This window comes from Lepisma saccharinum, chromosome 7, assembly GCF_977018435.1.
Source record: "Lepisma saccharinum chromosome 7, izLepSacc3.1, whole genome shotgun sequence".
In the NCBI taxonomy this organism is placed as follows: Eukaryota; Metazoa; Arthropoda; class Insecta; order Zygentoma; family Lepismatidae; genus Lepisma; species Lepisma saccharinum.
The window spans coordinates 73,191,289-73,207,921 of NC_139235.1; positions in this window are offsets into that span (position 1 = coordinate 73,191,289).

A 16,633-nucleotide genomic window follows, 5' to 3' on the forward strand; every position below is an offset into this window, starting at 1 on the left:
GAAGCCACTGACTCAAAAAACGCCCGATTACGACCCCCCCCATTAAATTGTCCCAAAAGGCCGACAAAATTAAGAAATCACTCAATCTGCCCATCTTTAAGGGTGAAAATGCTCTATTGCAAGTCCTTAACAACCCGTTGCCACGGGAATTTTTTGCAGCACACATTGTTTGCTTCAATTCTTCATTGTCGATACATTATACTTCTCACAGATCAGTAACACACAGATGAATGAACTCCTGGTTAGAAAAGGTGTGTCAAACAAGGGTGACACCTTACATAATGAGGAGTTTCGGCCCAGATATAATTACGTATATATTGGTATACTGAATGCGAAAATATTATGTACATCGTGCTTCTGTTAATTAAATGTTTAGAGGCATAATAACAAACAATTCTTTAGAGCTTGCCGTGCTTGTTGTTGTCAATGGAAACGGGCCTTGCTAGGGAACTTCGAGAGAGTTTATTTTCACTCCGAAATCTGCTGTAATGGAATTGAATTACTTTTCGAATTTCAAAACATGAGCACCTGAATTTATTACAGAGGAGAGGTAGGAATTTGATGTGAATGACGGAAAACAATTATTTTTCAATTACATTTAAAGATGTGAAAAATGACAATAGACGTAAATATTGATTTTTCAATTTAATGTCGCTATTGAATTTGTTTACACAAGAAAAATAACTAACTATCTTGAAGCGGTTATTGCTTACTCACTTTATTATTAACAAAATAGACAATTTTGACTATATTTATATTATATTTGTACTATATTAGAGCCCGTACACACACAAAGTTACGTTCGAAACTTTCCAAATAAGCGAACTACGTCGGCGAGCGCAAGAAATGACGGACAACAATTATTTATAAATTACGTTTAAAATGTGAAAATGACAAAAGACGTAAATACTGCTTTTCCAATATAGTGTCGCTATTCAATTCGTGTATACGAAATATATAACTATTTGAAACGGACAATATTTACCCAGTTTATTATTATGAAAATAGACAATAATGTGTTGAACGTTTGTACAATATTAGAGTACACACATAAAGTTATTTTCTAAATTTCTCAAATTAGCAAACTTATATACTTGTACCCCTTCATCCAATGCAACATGCAGACATTTTCAAAGTCATTGAGGAACCCCATCTCTAAGTTGATCGCGTCCAGAACGTGGCCGAAGGCACGCATGCGAGCGTACAAGACGTGGCAAAAGGCCACGACGAAAGGACACGAGTCTTTATGTGTGTCTGATTGTTGAGATATTAGCTCTTAACTTATTTAAACCGTCATTTAGTAGGTTTCTAACATCAGTAAATATTAAAAAGACAATGCGAATTGGGACTACACTCGATACAAATGAAAATAGTCATGCTCTATTTCCACATCACCCCCAAATGTCTTCACGGCATGTGAGCGCATGCGCAGGTGTACCTTTTTAGTTTTTACCTACATGCAACTCATAAAGTACCACAGATATGCAGTGAAGTGAACTTGAAGGACAACACTTCAATGTAGGCTGTTATACATGAGTATTACCGTGCAAAATTGTCCTTCACCGTGCTCGTGCAGTTTATTTGACCCAATAAGATCTTCAAGAATTAAAAGAAAACTCAAAACAAGCTGCTGACAACTTCTGCACCAGCATACATAAAAATCCATCGCTCGAAAACACATAGGATGTAAGAGAAAAATTATTGAAGATAGCCATGGACAATTTGCACGCTACTGGGCATGGATCCCACAGCACAACGTCGACCCAGAAGCACAAAACACACAACAACATATTAGCCTACAACAAAGTGGCTCTCAGACTGAACAGATAGAAATAGAAGTGTGCCATTTGAATACCTTCCGTTAAACCACAATATCCGTGGACACCATATGCCTCTTTAACACAAATACTAGTGTTCTATTTTTATACGCATCTTCCTTACAAAAAAAGATAAGAAAACAAACATCTGTTGCTTACGCAAAACCTTATCCTTAATGCGACGAAGGCTTTCGGGATATCGTATATCCCAAGTTTTGACGTAAATGCCTACTTGACAACCGCATTCAGGCCTCTCCATTTCTGCTTTATTCCAGCTCCAGAAAAAAAAGGTCGATTTGGTTGGTGATTCCTGTCAAGAAACCGGATTCCATGCAGAATCAGACCACATAAAGTTCCAGCTCGCCATTTTCGGTCTCTTGTATATCGAATACATTCGTTCCAGAAGCTGACTTACGCATGCAATTACCATTAATGTAAAATACATGAGCCCTCAAACAACGTACCCGCAGAAGGAAGAAAGGAGGATGCATGAAGAAAGAAATCCCACAGCACTATCTCCAGTCTTCTCTAGAGGGAAAACAGTTGGAAATTTAAACTAAACCTAAAAACACATGTGGTATTGAAGATTAACATACTATTATGGTTGGGAAACGTAAGCAGAGAAATGACGTTAATGGTGTTTTAGGGAATCTTAATTCGATAACGTTATCGACTTCACAGTTTTGCATGTGAAGAGATCTTATGCCTTGTGCGGGGTCTCACGCTTCCCTAACCTACTACGAGGTTACTCCTCAGTGTGAACAAAATACTTCCTGCAATTATGTTCTCACGTGAGTAGGTTAGTGGGGTCAGACTTGGTGTTCTTAGCCTTGTGCTTTTGTCACGTGAGGTGTCGGAGGGAGTGGTTTGAACTCCATGTCTGTGTTCTGAGGACCCAGACTAGGAATGATAATCACATTGTAGCTTGGAAAACTGTTAGGGATGTGCGGGACGGAAATGTTTTAGTCGAAATGGAAAGTGTTAGAAATTTCCCGCTACTGCAAAAACCTGTAATTCTATGCACTATTTATGCCATAATAAAGTAATTGTTTTTGCATTTCAGGAATAAATATTTCATTCACTCAAAGCGCAGAAAAGCATTGAGGATTAGGAACTTTTAATTTGATTTGATTTTGGTTATTTAGCGCCGCTTATCTTGCACTTTTGTCTAATCACGACGATGAGGATGAGTGACGGTGAAGGGATACTCACGAAGAACATCCATACCCATGTGTGGATTTTAACGCAGAACCCCTGAAGTCGTAGCAGGCTGTACTAACCACTCCGCCATGGAGGGCGCTTTTAAACACGAACATTTGGAATTTCCCGACAGTTAGGGATTCCGAAAATTAGAGAATTCGTTTAACGACGTCGGTATCCAAACGAATTGATAGCTTTACTCTTATAATTTAGCGATGTTAAAGAAAACACACAATTGGGAGTCAAACGTTTATGAAATGCTTTAAATATAAGTTGTTTTTCTTACCACCAAATGTATTTTCAAGAAACAGGATTATACTACCTTCAACTTTCAAATACTTCCACATTTTTTATGCAGTATGGAACGTCGCAATAGACCTACATCGCTACGATCCACCAAGCTCTCTTATTCAATACATTCCTTGTTGAAATTTCCTCCCCATATCTCGTTACGAGCACACCCCCGAGCCTTCGAGTCTGTACCGGTTCATTCCAAAGGAAAACAAAAGGGAAGATTTCCAGGCAGAAGCTGATTTCTCCAGGCTACATTCCAGCGACAGGCCTCACGTTACGACGTGGTCCTCCAGGCTACACATAAGCCGACATTGGCCGTTGCAGTCTTTTCCGTGTTTCTATGGCAACCGGCTAATCTTCGGACGGCTTCAATTTTCTCCTTTTTGCGGGTCTTGCTTATAGAGGGTAGAGAGAAGACGGCGGAAGTTAACTGATGTTTGACAGGGCAGATATTACCTCTCCGAAGTGACGAAAGATTAAATATAAAGGAAAACGTTCACTTTACAACGTCATCTGTCGGAATTTACATTCAGTAGTAAATATTATAATAGGCAAATTGTCCAGCACCAGGTCATTCATTCTGTTTTCGCAACGTGGGGTTCAAGAATTGAAAATTACAAGAATAAGCAGGAACCAACCGTTGTTCTAGCACAAGTACAATTTCATCCCAAAAAAACATATAAAACGAAGAAGAAAATAACGATGGACAATTTGCCTAGTGCTAATTTTTGCGGCTAATTGGGCCTTGATATCTGTGACATCTTTAACTAAATATCTACTTGAAATTATTCAACGCAAGCATAAAATATGGCACTGTTGGTGGATTTAATAGTGAAGTTTGTATAAAAAATAAATGTTTACAGACCATCATTTTTTATTGAAACAATAGTACATGTACAAAAACTTATGATTTTACACAAAAATGTATATATTATTGTTATGCTGATGCAACTGTCACCATTGTGAGCAGTTTCTTGCAATATTATTTGATATGAAAACAAAAAAATCGACAAAACGCTCTACTTGTCATACATAATCTTATGAAATCATTATAACAAGACAAAAGAACATCAATATTTCAACATGACATAAGTGAGAGTTTTCTTCATTCTTTACGGATAAAGTGTGATTATAAAAACAACAAACAACCATAAATGATTGCAAATTTCTTTCAATGAATGATATTCAGCGAGCAACTTCCCCCACAATTCATTGCGTGAAATCTCGCTCCGCCGTCATATTTCGGGTAAAGAGATCAGATCTTGCGTTGAAAACATGCCGGGAAAGCATTGTGCGTATGGTCTTTGCCAAAATGATTCAAGTTATGATTATCGTGATCATAGGAATGTGTATGTCTAAAATATTGGAAATTTCTCGCTATAAGAAGGCTTCTCATACGCTTTACTTAACACGTGCGAATCTGTTTGCCGACTTCTGCTGTTTTTTCCCAAAGTGCGCTGCGTGATGACGTCAAGTTGAATACCATCCTTTGACTGCTGTACTGACATTCATTGACATGCTAAATTTCTTCTCGAAGCATCAGTGTATATATCGACAATAGTCTAGTGGAAGCTACCATGAGTTTCGAATGACATATTTTCGTATAGATATAATTTAAACTTACTCGAAAAGGTTTACATTATCTCAGTACAATCAGTTTATGCATTACAATCTATAAATTTTGAAATGCGGAAACGAAGAAAAACTCATTAAAAAGAATAAATTTGTCTTTAAAGATTCGTAGATTGCACTTCTTATTATTTTTTTAAATGTTTAGCATATTTAAGAATATTTTAGGTATGTTTTCGTGTCTGAAGAACATATTTAAAAAGGTACAATTACAACTACTGTTGTAAACAGAAAATCCAGCAGTATGTTACGAGAACGTAAGCCTACAAGTAAAAGAAGAAAATGTTAATAATTAGGGCTGAGCTGATACCACTTTCAACCGATGCCGATACTCTTCCGATACCGATCCAGCTAACGATACTTGTAAAATTCGATTTTAAAATAATAAAGGCTAGTTACCAAGTCATACTAACTCATCACATCACATTTCTTTAATGGAATTAATAGGGTCCCGGGTTCGAATCCCGCTCGGGCTTGGTTGTTTGTAAATGTCCATTCCTCAATTTCATCATTTCATCACGCAAATTAGCCAAGAGTCACAAAACGCGAAGTCAAATAAACTAAATCAATCAATCAATCAATCTTTAATGGCATTAAATAACTCTCAAATTATTCTCATGCAGCATTATAATCCTTTAAAACGTCTTTCGACATTTGGAATTATTTTATTTAAACAAAAAGGTTTTTTTAAATGATACGACGCTTTTTACAAAGTTACCAAAAAAATCAGTGGATTTTTTCTCTTCTTCAGTTTCAACACCCGTCATTCTTGTCGTCTTGGTTAACCTGGAGAGGGAGAAAAGCAACGTAAAAATATATGCAAATACCGTTATTAAAATAACGCCTCTATATAGTATGCTGTTCATCATTCTCTGTAATTTACAAACAAGTGGCTGCGGTATCTATCAATACCAAGAGTCACACAAAATACTTAAACACACTGGCGTACGCAGGATCTGTTTTCGGGAGGGGCTGGAATTGTAAAGGTGTATAGGGTATAGGTGCATTCTACGAGGGGCCGCACACAAAATAAGATATTTCTTATTAAAGCTTTCGGGAGTCATTTTAAGGCGACTTTGCATTTACCACTCTGTTTTTCCCGAGTTTCTCACTGCTTTTAATTTAAAATATTGATTTTCTCGCAATATCGCAGGGGGCTGTAGCCCCTCTTCTGCGTACGCCAGAGCACAGAAGGGAGGAGCACAAGGTTGAATCCACAACCTTTCCTCCCCGCTTGAACGTACATAAAACTAAACGAATTTCACAGTGACCTTCACCCGTCCTTCTCAAGAACCCTGCAATCATCGGCCCGGAAACAGCCCAGCATGGTAGCAATGCTGGTTTTAGAAACGTCCACCTTCATTACCCCACGGGTGTGCGAGCAGGGATTGGAAATTAATGATTTCTTTTATTTCCACACAGCCTTCACCAGGTACTTACATGCCTTTCAGAAGTTTGGGCTCAGCTTTCCCTTCACCCATGCCTTTGACCTTTCGTCAATCATCTGCTTTTGTCCAGTAATGGACCATATTAGTGTGACGTCACAGCAACCAAGCTGGAATTGAGTCCAAACAAATAAAAACGTATTTTCCCCCTATCCAAATCCATTGAGTTTCCCATTGCAAAGGGTAACTTTAAGAATCGTGACAGCAGTTACGAAACAAAATTGTGATGTGCATCGTACATCAATGTAAAGATAAGAATTCGGAGAATACGTCTATATTTAACACATACCTTACAGGAGAGAATGTAAAGAATATATGCAGTAGGAAATCGAGTAAAGCAAATGCTCCAAAAGAAATATCAGCCAATGGGCGTCCTCGGTTCAATCGCCTGAGGCTTCTGGTTTCCCATCATCCATAGCGGCAGCGTGGCCGACTTGAGATCGGGTGAGCTTCGGGTCGGCTTCGGCTTTGCTCGGAAGTGGAATGTCTAACTTTTGTATAAAAATGCTTGGTTATTCTTTACCTTATTTTCTGTAAGGTATGTGTGATATATAGTCGTATTCTCCGAAATTTAATCTTTACACTGATGTACGATACACATCATAATTTTGATTCATAACTGCTGTCACAATAATTAAAGCTACCCCTTCCGATGGAAAATCCCATTGATTTGGATACAAAAAAAACATGTTTGCCCGTTGTTAGTCTCAAATCCTGGTTTGTCGTCTGCTGTGACGTCACCACTAATATAACCCATTCTCGGAAAAACTACGTGCGGGGCTTCTTTTAGTCCGCCACAAGGAAGGCTGAACGAACTTCTGAAAAGGGCAAATGTTGCTCTTGGCCTTAGTTCTAGCTACTCGAAAACAATGGTATCGGTGGGAAAATATTAACCGATACATCGGTAGCGCCTCAACCCTATTAATAATAATACGTAATTAAAATAAATAACAGTGAGGTGTGGTTTATGTTCTCAGTAGAAAAAAAATGTAATTGAAAACCATTCAACACTGATAAAAAATAACAGCGTTATAAAATACAGGGTGATTCAAAAATCCCGATCCATTTCCATGATACTGAAGATGATTTTTTTACAGGTAATATAAACCATGCTCACTAACAAGAGAGAATAACCATGGTGTGTGGACGGATGAAAGGGTAACCTATGCTGAGGTGCAGGCGATGTTTTCGTGGAAAATTCACAAAACTGCATCGTTCAGGGCAAATATCAGGATGTTGATGAAGAAATTTCTCAAAACAGGATCTGTACTGGATGAAAGACGTTCAGGAAGACCATCGACATCGGCAGAAAATGTGCACAGGATACAGGTCGCAATTGAAAGTAGCCTCCAGTCTCAACACGCAGACTCCGCAGAGAGATTGGTGTGTCCCAAGCATCCGTATGGAGAATCCTAAGCTTTAAGCTTCACAAACGTGCCTACCATATCCAAGTGATGCATGAGCTTGAGGATGAAGACCATGCATCTCGCGAGTCCTTGTGTTACGATCTCCTTGCGGCTGTGGAACAGGACTTGATGAACAACATCATGTTTAGTGATGAGGCGAACTTCCACGTGTGTGGATTGGTAAACCGCCACAACAGCAGGATATGGGGTTATGAACAGCCTTATGAAACTTTGCAGTGGGAAAGAAACACACCTACAGTTAATGTGTGGTTGGGTCTCACTAAGACAAACGGACCAACAGTGGAGCGGTGGGGATTGTGCCTAGACATGGGGGGGAGGCCATGTTGAATTACATTGATTCCACATCCTAGGGAGGCGTTGGATTGATTTATGTTGTTTTCCCATCAATAAATGTGTTTTTTTCTTGAAAATGGATCGGGACTTTTGAATCACCCTGTATGTATTACACACTATTATTAAGTGCATGGTAAAATAGGTTATTTTAGGCACTATAAAACTTCATCAGTTGTTTCGTTTGTTAACTCGTTATTTCTTACTTACTAGAGTTGAAGAGCTGTATCTTTGCGGGTGAACCCTTCCCAAGCCCGGCTGCGCAGTAGCATGGGGGGAGGAGCTACCGGCTGCGCGTCATTATCCTTGCGTTCTGTCCCTGCTGTCGACCACCCAAAGGGCGAGTAGTTGGCAACAACATAAACGTATCTCTCTCACACACTGCTCGGAGTAGCCAAGGCCACCCGCAAAGATACAGCTCGTCAACTCTAGGAAAGGGAAAAAATAGGTTGAAAACCTCAAATCAGAGGTCTAGTAACATAGCTTGAATTGCTAATAATGTCATGGTTCAGCTATATGTTGTAGAAACGTCAGAATTCAGCACCATATATAGTAAAACGTCATAGTTCTTCACAAACATACACATCTCTGAACTTTAGGAATCAGAGAAGGGAAAACACATCGATTTCAACCAGTAATTCAGCAACAGGACAGGAGGAAAGGGAAAGAAAAAATGAATGGCATTTTAAAACTGACTGGTTAAATTGACGCATGGCGATCTACCTCTAATCTCTTCACCTGACTTGACAAATGAAAATGTTCGATAGGGGCGGAAGGGTATAAAAAAGCTTTAGGGAGAGAGTGGGGAGCTTAAATCCTTTTCGTTTCAGGGTCGAAGAGCCAAAGACCTACCTGAATTCTAATAAGATTAACAGACAAATCGTGACGTCATGTGCTCAGGACAATGACGAATAAAAAAGCTGTTATTGGATGGCGTGGCAGTTAGATTAACCGCATCAACCTTCAGTGATTCATTGGATGGGATGTTTTAGAATTATAGAGGAGTGGAAAAAGGGATCGGTGTTAAAGCAAGTGTTGCCAACTCTTAGTCTTTTTTACTGAAATTGGGGGAGATCGAAGTTCTTCGCAGCACCACAAGTTGGGCCACAGATCCTTAAGCTCAGGTCCGTAATCTCATACATTATTCAATATTCGAAGCCTGGGGGGACTCAACGTCAGGATTTTCCCTCCTCTAGTCCTTTATCTACAAGCGGTCAGCGGAGAAGAGTCTATAAGTTAGTCGCGTTTCTCTATAGTCTACTGAAGCGATCTTTATGCTCCTTCAAGGTCCTCTCAGGGAATATTTTGGAGAGAAATGTCGCGAAATACACCTAAAGTTTTGCTTTATAAATTAAGATGGATATCAACATTTTGATTTGATTTGATTCTTGATATTTTTCGTCGCTTTCTTGTCACTTTTGGCTAATCGCGACTATGAGTGTGATGATACGATGAAATTAGTGAAGGTACATTCACAAAGAACACCAATGACCAGGTCGGGATTCGAACCCGACACCTTCTACGGAGGTCAGATGCAATATCAAAATTTTTCAATCTTCTTTGTGTCTGTATGAGTAAATAATGCACCTGTAGATTCGCTGTTACTGGGGTCTGAACTCTCGTCACTACATACCAGGTGTATAAGCTTAAATCTGCTGTTTTGTAGTCAGAAAAACACATGGTTTGTTCATAGAAAGCAGCAAGAAATTTATTCAAAGTACTTGCCCTCGCGAGCTACACATTTTGCTCACCTCTCGGGCAATTTATGGATACCACGCCGAAAAAAGTAATTCTCTTTCGAGGCAAACCACTCATCAAGCCATTTTCGGACATCTGCATATGAATCGAAGTGCTGCTCAGCGACGACGTGGCCCATCGACGAAAACAGATGGTAGTCGGAAGGGCCCAGGTCTTGTGAATAGGCGGGATGGGGTAGCACCTCCCAGTTGCATGTCTCCAAGTAGTTTTGGACCAGTCTTGACGTGTGCTGTGGGGCGTTGTCGTGGAGGAAAATCAGCTTGCCATGTCTTTGTTGATAATCCGGCCTTTTGTCACACAGAGCACAGTGCAATTTCATCAGTTGTTGGTGGTAGCCGTGGGCAGGGACAGTTTCACCAGATTTCAGCAGCTCAAAGTAGACGATACCCTGTTGATCCCACCAAACACACAGCATCGTCTTCCGGCTGAAGCGATTTGGTCTCGACGAAGATGTTGATGGTTGGCCGGGATCAACCCACGATTTCTTGTGTTTAGGATTCTCAAAATATATCCACTTTTCATCGCCAGTCACAATCCGATGCAGGAAAGACTTTCTTTTATGTCTGGCAAGCAAGATTTCGCATGTGTTTTGGAGTCTCTCCAGCTGCCGATCGGTCAATTCATGCAGCACCCATTTTCCGATCTTTTGAACCTTTCCCATGGCACGTAGACGCATGGAAATGGCTGCTTGAGTAAGACCCAATTGCTAGGCAAGCATCTTTTGTGTTTGGGTATCGTCCTCGTCCAAAAGAGGCTGCAATTGATGGTCCTCAAACTTCCTGGGCCGATTTTCACACTTCTTGTCCCTCAGGTCAAAATTGCCATCTTTGAACCCACGAAACCAATCCCTGCACGTTGTTTCCGATACAGCACTGTCACCATAGGCCTCCACAAGCATTTGATGCGATTCGGCAGCCAATTTCTTCAAATGGAAGCAGAAAAGCAGAGCTTCCCGCATATGCTCTTTTTCTGGCACAAAACTAGACATGCTTACCACAGGAACACTGTCTGTTGTTGTCTGCACATGGTGGCGATGTGCACTGATTTGTGTTGGCAGATGTCCAACTCATACAAACACCAGGTATGGCGTGCCCATGGTAACTTCATACACTCACTAACACAATCTATGAGCAAACAGCAGATTTAAGCTTATACACCTGGTATGTGTAAGTTACAACAACTATGGACGTCTGCTGGAAATGTACATGTTGAAAATCGTGTGACGTCATCTTTATGGGTCATTACAAAATAACGACTCTAGGACAATTGCAATCAAGACAAAAATGCTGACAATTGCGATCACTCGCCACTTTAAAAGTTAGAGGACGGACAATTTTGACATAATAGCATTGCCTTTCAAAGAAACATATCAAAACGTTATTCCATGAAACAATAGAAAAAACATGACAAAATATTTAAACCACACTAACGTCCATTTTATTAACAAACCTTCGTACAACAAGAAAAATTATTGCCAACATACCTCCATCAGTAAATCTCGTACAGGAGAACACATTAAAGCCTTTCAACTGCTTTGATGATGTCATCAGTCATGAAAATTTCCAAATAAAGACATTTCGTAAAATACATTTTTCAATGTTTAAACGTTACGTGAATGTACAAAGGCGTAACAATGTTGCAATAGTACAAATCGCAAATTAACATGCATTTTATAGGGAGTTTTCTGTCCATACACAATATAATCGGTATCCAACTGACTAGAACGACAGAATTTTCTTGCATATTTCTAGAGTAGATGCCAAACTAATGATAAGATTCTGCGAAACCAAATGCAATCTTCACTTTCTACAAAACCTCAAAATCGTAAAGATTCCTGCAATAAGGATACGAATCACCATGGATACTAAACCAATTTTCCAGTGGAATGACAAATTCCTTAGCATCTGCTGTGCGATATGAACTTTGTTTTCTCTATCTAGTAAAGCTAATTCCATCTCTCGCCTTTGAAGTGCATTAATTTGCCCTGATTAAAGATTAAGGGGTTGTTTTTTTGCTCGCGTTTATTTTCTTCGCCAACAGATGGCACTGGAAGTGGCAATAACTTCAACATCTGTTGCAAAACCCGCCGAGAATGGAAAGAAGACTGCCTCATTATTCCAAAGGAGATTAATTACTGAAGTAATTTTAATAAGTCACTCCAGAGAAAGAACTGACTTTTATTAAGTTTCCTCCAAGGAGAAAAGACAAAATGGAAGAATAACAGAAACGAGATAATATCATTATCTTGAACTGTTCTTGTGTTAAATGTTAAACTTTCTTCCACGTATTTGTCGCAGGGACATTTCAACCTATATCAGATTAAAAACTTGGTAAGAAAATTTTTAAACTGAATACCTGGCAAATACATAATTGTTTAAAGAACAATTTTCTTTGATATGTGTTCAGATGGGCGTTTGTTCTGATCCTAATTGACGAAGTTATGGACATCTTTATGCACAGATGTGCTAGTCTTAACTCTTACCTGTACGGTAGTTTACACTACAATCCAAACCAGGGTAACTTTCAATCGAGAATATAATATGAGACACGAGGTTTGTTCTGTAATTCATGACAACTATTTTTCTTGTAGGCTACGTGCATTGGTGTGCATGGGGGGGGGGTGGAGCTGATGGGGCTACAGAACCTGCAGAAATTGAGAAAATCAAAATTTTCACATGACAGCAGTAAAGAACTATGTAAAAAACAAAATGGCTCCGAACATTTTTGTCTTTGAACAACATTCAAAACAAATGTTCAAAATGGTAATTCCACCACTCCATAGAACGCAGCCATGTGATTTCCACCTATGCACATCTATCCGAAAACAAATCCTTAGTACGTGGGTTTGAAAGCCTTATTCATGTCACCATTAGATGGGATATTTGTATAGCTCTTGATTGGGAACGATGAGTTATGGTTTAAGTCCTCATTCGAACGGCAGTTCGTTATCTTTCGTATAGCTCGAGATGAAGCCAACCGGACGCGTATATGGTTTAGAGGCACCGCGTTTTTTCTGAGAAGCGTAGTTGTCACTTTTATCTGGAGTGTTTAGACATATAACACGAACTGCAACGACGTTAAACTCCCAGAAAAGATAAACCGCAACCTCACGTTATGAAATCTCTAAAGAAACTAAATTTCACAACATTTTAACTTCACGTGGGCTTGACAATTACTGGCAGTTCCTAAAACAGGCGCTATTGGTGGGAAAGGTTTGAGGGGAGGACTCCACGTGAACTTGACATATGTTTGTCAGAGGAAAGCTGATCTTTCGGAACTTTCAAGTAAAGTGGCGTTCCAATGAGGACTTGGACTTTACTTTTCATCGCAGTTTTCCATGGTAGAAAAGCACGGGAGTATTCAGGGTCAAAGGACACAATAGGTGTTCTTGCCCTGCCCTTACGAACAGTGGCAAGGTGGACAGACGCCTACAAACGTGAAAGAGTGGCACAGTGGAAGTTGCATATCAGTTGCTGAAAGGTGTCAGTGGTTGTATTCCAGCAGCGGTCAGAGCAATGGACTCGTGTGTGTTATTTAAGGTTTTGTACTCGAGTCTGTTGGTTCACATGTGCCTTTCTGTGTCCATTTCATAGCTGTTTACTTTATGCTCTGTGTCGCCACTGTGGCCGAGGACGTTTTGTCCTACATTCACGATTTTCCAACGAATACTCCAAGATTCGACTCCTGGCGAAGGCATGGATATTCATTTACGACTGGGCTGGTTTTTCACTGCAACATCCTGGCTTATCGATCTTGTGTCTTACATTTCATGTCAGTATAATATCATCCATGAACCGATTTCTTAAACAACAGATATTTTTATGTTTTTTTTAAACCAGACATTTCCTTCTTAGCCAGTGTCCCAGTAATCTCTTTGTTATTGGTGGTCACTTTAAGCATTTCTATGTTTTTCCCATCAACACTTTTGAGCACAGTTACATTACATATATTGTGTGTCCATTCCTTCATTCTTCGCCATAGACACACAGAGATATTAAGAAGAATTGCATATGATGCTCTTTTCAGTGATGACTTACTTTCGATTAAAAAAATCCTGTCCGATATTGGAAGAGAAGACAAGCTCAAGGGGACGAGTCTACACCTGAAAGGGGAGGTAGGTGAAAACATGCACGAAACAACTCTGTAGGTTTCAGATAATTATTTGGAATCTATGCGTTCGGTTGTCCTGTTTATTATTGCTTGCTTTGTTGTTTTTCCATGCCTTTTACAACTCTTAATGTATTTTGACTGCGATGTTACTACGTGTGAACTTCAATGTTGTTCCAGCAGCAGATGATTATCCGTTCAACCCCTATTTTTCGCATTGGACTCGTCCAGTCAGCGCATGCGCACTTGAGTCGATGGTCGCGACTAAGGCAGACTTATGGAACAACCGTCTTATATAATTTCATTTCTCTATCATTCGATGTCGATGCATAAAACAGAATCCACCACGAGGATCCTTTGGAAACTACACTAAATACAAAATCCATTGAACAGTCAATTGTTTGACGCTGTAGTTGTTAATGTTCGATTCCACACATTAAATTCTTAGCGGTCCAAAATGAGATTTTCTGCGGCAGCCAGGGACAGGTTTTCATTTAACGTGCTGCCATAATTGCCAGAAACAATGCAATCTACGCTAATGAAGCAATTGCAGTCGGTACCAATAATTTGTGAAAAGCGTACCGCTTGTGGCAAGATAGCTTCAATTAATTATCTGCATTTGTTCTCTTATTCAGGTTTGTGTGTGTTTGTGTACGAGAGAGAGAGAATTTAACGCTAGGCTTCTCAAATTGTACCCTGACACAGCAAGGCATCGCCATTTTGACGTTCCAGTGTGCTCAAAATGGCGGTCAATAATCATCAAAATTTATCCTTTCTTCCAACGTAATTTACCTCCTGCTGGAATATCTCTATCGAGTGGAACGATTGGTATGTGACTAAGTGCATGGGACCTAATAGCATTGCCACTCGCGCCATCAGAATAGATCGATGATTCGATCAATAGATGGCTCCACGTACAATCAGTTAAAAGCTTTTGTAGCAGGGTATTACGTACAGTTTTGCTTCTCTCGTACCCAATACCATGGGACTCGTCGAGAGAACTGGTACCAATGTTGCCAGTAGACAATAAAAATGAATAACAAAAATCATAGAATGTCACCAAATCAACTGTTCCCAGTTCTGTCCTCGAGTATCAAGACTGAGTCTGGCTTGTAAAACTGATACGAGACAAACCTCTGCACTATCATCTTTTGTCAACGGGAAATGAAAATCGCGATTTTAAGTAAACATGTAACGTGTAAAAATTGGTGTACCTCCAAGAACACTCAGTTAACGTATAGGTAGGTTTCATGTGACGTCAGGATGCGCACAGCCGCCATGCTTGTGGTCAATTTCATTTGTCGTTTGCAAGGAAACATCCACCACGTAGCGTTCATCGCATCTGCAATAACTGCACGTTTATTTTAAATCACGAATATATGTGTTAGCACAGATGAAGGTATATATTATGACCAGCTTCTTATTGCACGTTCATTAGAATTATTTATACAAGAAATATTGTCCTTTATTAGGACACAAGGCTTACAACTAAAGTTGGCGCATTAACCTAGCAGAAATATTCATTAAAAAGGACAGTGGAAAGCTTAAGCCGCAAAATTGTAGGTTTAGAGGAATCATACATCAAAGGTATGATAGTAAAGAGGTTTATTAAACATCATGCCTGAAGTGCTTGAGACTACATAAATGATAATAATAAGAATATAAATCCCAATCTAAATTCAACAAGTAACCAAGAAACAATTTTACAGACATTAAATTAAACAATTAAATCTTTAAATTAAGATGTATTTCTAACTAAGACTTCCTTACACTTTAGTGAATGAAAGAGATTATAGTAATTTCAATAAAATATCCAATTTTAATATTCACGTTTCCCCCAAAATACCTATCTCAGAATAGAACAACATGTGCTGTGCTTTAACTAAAATATCCCAACTAAAAAGTACACCACATAAAACAACTTAAAATACTAAACCACTACAAAAAACCGCTACTCCCTGCACTTTTTTTTTGCTGTGAAGGCTAATATTTATTTTTTATTTATTTATGCTTTGTTTGCACTTCTACAGAGGATTTAACCTCCAATTACAGAAAGCGTAGATTGCGTTTAGTTAATACTTTGTTCCATTCCGAGTATGTCCCTTTTTACACTCAAAAGACTCAACTTAACGTGCTTTAAACATCAGCTAAAATCAGTGGGAAGTGAAGTTCCCACACGAGGCTCGCTTTTCTCCGACATCCGGTATTTCTTAGCCACGCCCCTTTTCCCAAATCAAAGCCATCTGGTGGCAAACTAACCAAACATTTCTTTTTTTCCACTCAAAGACCTTGCATATGTTTATAACATATACCTTTATCTGTGGTGTTAGTATCTCCCGCCCGCCTGAATTCTGTATGCTTACAAGAACTAGCCTCAATCAAGGCTGCTCGAAGCCAAAATGCTACAGTTTCTGATATAGGTGAAACACACCTATAGTGCTTTGCAATATATTGTTATTTTCAAACATCCGTGAACGTTATTCCATGTACATAAATGCCGCCAACAATTCGAAATTGCAAACGCATATGCTTCCGTTGAAAGGATTCAGTGCATGCATAGGCGTAACTTGGCGGGGGCAAGGGGGGCGCTTGCCCCCACAAACTTTTTCTGTTTATTGAAAAGTAT